This window comes from Strix aluco, chromosome 25, assembly GCF_031877795.1.
Source record: "Strix aluco isolate bStrAlu1 chromosome 25, bStrAlu1.hap1, whole genome shotgun sequence".
In the NCBI taxonomy this organism is placed as follows: Eukaryota; Metazoa; Chordata; class Aves; order Strigiformes; family Strigidae; genus Strix; species Strix aluco.
This window is the reverse complement of record NC_133955.1, coordinates 3,438,251-3,441,539: the sequence shown is the minus strand read 5'-3', so window position 1 is coordinate 3,441,539 and position 3,289 is coordinate 3,438,251.

The window sequence follows — 3,289 nt, the reverse complement described above, 5'->3', positions numbered from 1 at the left end:
TCCCACTGCAACAGCACCCCAAAGGGTGGCCTGGCTCTGGGGGGGGGAAGCCCCTCTCCCAGCTCAGATCCAGCCCCTTGGTTATCCCTGGCATGTACGCAGTTCCCTGGGAGATGCTGCCCAGCCCTGTGCCGTTCCCCTCCCGACAGCTACTTTCCTAGATTAAAAATCATGCGCTCATCTCCTTGGCGCAACGCCACGGAGCCTCTCGCTTGTTTTTATTGACAGCACCATCTTTGCTGATTAAAATTCCTTTAAGTGCACCCGATGGCTAATCCCAGCCCCGAGGCCAGAGATGCTGTCACTACCCCCCCCCTCCCCCGCCCCGTTATATCGGGTCTTTCTCCCCATGTTCGTTTTCTACTGCCTGTCCCTGGGTGCTGTGTCTGCCTCTCTCCTCACTTGGCCTTTCCTTGGCTTCAAAAATAATGGTAAAGAGTCAAAAATGCTCCTGGAGATGGGGGAAAGGGTAATTTTTATATGGGAAAAGAAGGGCTGGTGTCAGGGTGTGCCAGACTCTGTCCCCATCCCTTATCCCTCTTATCTCACTTGGCTGGTGCTGGATTTATACCCAGAGGGATGCAGAGCCAAGAAGCACAGGCCAGGAGGGGAGTCGTGCCAAAAGCACCCAAATCCAAGCCTTGCGGCTCCAAATGAGCAGTGGCACTAACGAAATCCCCACCAGCCCCGGGCTGGGGCTGCTGGAGTCGGACTCACCTGCCGGGATCGCCCACCGTGGGGTTATGGGGAACACTGGGAGCATCCCACTGCCTGCTGGGGAGCTGGATACCTGGGTCCAAAAATGTTTTGACTTCCTCGTGGGGACAACCAAAGCATCAATAGACTGACCTTCCTGCTCCCCTTTGGGCTTTCTGCTCCCTCCAGGAGCTGTTGCTCACAGAATCACAGAATCACAGAATTGTCTAGGTTGGAAGGGACCTTGAAGATCATCTAGTCGAACCGTTAACCCAGCACTGACAGATCCCAACTCCACCAGATCCCTCAGCGCTGGGTCAACCCGCCTCTTGAACACCTCCAGGGATGGGGACTCCACCACCTCCCTGGACAGCCCATTCCAATGCCCAACAACCTGTTCTGTAAAGAAATACTTCCTAATATCTAGTCTAAACCTTCCCCGGCGCAGCTTGAGGCCATTCCCTCTTGGCCTGGCGCTGGTTCCTTGGCTCAAGAGACTCCTCCCCCCTCTCTGCACCCTCCTTTCAGGGAGTTGCAGAGGGCCATGAGGTCTCCCCTCAGCCTCCTCTTCTCCACACTAAACCCCCCCAGTTCCCTCAGCCGCTCCCCATCAGACCTGTGCTCCAGACCCTGCACCAGCTCCGTTGCCCTTCTCTGGACACACTCAAGTCATTCAATGGCCTTTTTGGAGCGAGGGGCCCAAAACTGAACACAGTAATCAAGGTCCTCCATGCCTGGTCCTGGGTGCTCCCCCAAGAGGGTTTTGCCCCCCCAGGGCTTCAGCCTCTCCTATCTCCATCTCCCCCCCGCGCCCCCCAATCCTCCTGCATCTCCGTGGTCCGTCAGGAAGTTGGAGTGCCCATGGCCATGCCCAGCAGCCTCATGCACAGCCCCAGCCCCGTGTGAGGGAGCATCCAGAGCAAGAGCTAAGGAAGCCCTGCACCAGCTGGGGGTTTGGGATGGGGGCTTCACCCCGCTCCTGCACTTGAACACCCCCCCGGGTGTCCTGGGGTGAAGGACCTTACCTGGCTGATGGCTCACGTCCACCTTCGTGCAGCTTCAGGAAGGCTTGACAACGCTTCACACCCACCCTCCTGCCCCGAATCTAGGCCGGGGCCATAATACTCTCATCCTAGAGCCCCAGGGTCGGGCGTAGAGGGACTCATCTCTCTCCCTGAGCCCCAAAGAGGGAGGAGGAAGGAGAGGGGCACCCTGGAGAGCCGGGGGATCCCTGGGGACGCTCTTGCTCCCTGAGCCACCACGTTGTTCCTCCTGATTGATTTTTTGCACAGGGATCAGTGGGGAACAGGTTGTAAATGGCCAATGTGGTGCAGAATGTGCTACAGGGACCTTGTCCTGCTGCTGGGGGACACTCCAGGGGACATCTCCAGCAGCTTTGTACCTACCACCCACAACGTGACCACCCTGTCCCTAAACCCACCTCCCAAAGAGCCAGGCTGTCCCCCAGTCCCCTTGAGGTCACCCTTAAGCAGCCTGGCAGGTCCTGAACACCGCCGAGATGCTCCAAGCACTCGTGGGTCCCCAAGCGCTGCCTGAGCAGGACCCCAGCGGGACGCAGGTGCCCAACATCACTGGAGCATCTTGATGAGCCAACCCAAGCACTCGGCATCGATCCGATGAGCAATTCGTGACCACGGCCATGTCGGAGAAGGGCCACGGCATGTTCGGCAGCACGGCGGCGCTCTCGCAAGGGCTCTCTGCAGCCGCAGCGGGAAGCGGAGCAGCTCGCTCCCAGCCTCGGAGGATGGCTCTTGCTTTAATTGCTCTTTGGCCCCCAGCCAGTGATTGCTCACATTTGTGACTGCTTTCTTTTCAGTTTTGTGGCAGCTTTTTTGGTTTGCCCCCCCCCCGGGTTTGAACCATCCCATCCTCTCCCTGTGCTGCCAGCCTCAAATAAAAGACCTCGTGGCCCCAGGGCGGGTTGACAACAGGTAGAGCCCCAAAATCTCCATCCTGGAGGTGTCAGCTGAGGCCCCTCCAACTCCCTGCAGCAGTGATCAGAGTCGTGTCAGGTCTCTTCGTCTCTCTGGGGGCTCACGCTGCGCCTTGGGGGGTGCAGGGGGTTTTAAACTCCTTCAGAGCCGGTCAAAAGGCAACACCAGGAGCACTCCAGCCCCAAAAGGGTGTGATATATTGAGCCCTAAACCCATGAATCAGCTCAATGCCTTCTGCTCATCTCTGCGGCCAGGCTGCCCAGACAGCTCGGGGAGGACCAACCCATTCACCTCAATGTGGTGTTCACTCTGAAACCTAAGGATGGCACCAGCGTGGCCATAATGCTGATTATTTCATCGTTGGTAGTCAGAGCAGGCACAGCCAATGCATTTGTCAGCTCTGCAGTGCCTTTCCTTCAACAAATGAATATTGCGTGGACGTTGAAGCCAGTCTGCCGTGGGCTTTCCAGTGGGCTCTGCTCCAAGCTGTGCGAGAAACCAAGGAGCTCGGCCACAACATCCAGACAACGTCGCTGCTGAAATCACCATCCCCGCTGCCAGGGACACCCAGGGTGGGGACAGAGCTTTGTGGGCACACAGGGAGCTGGCAGCAAGGAAACACGGAGGCAGGAGGGGTA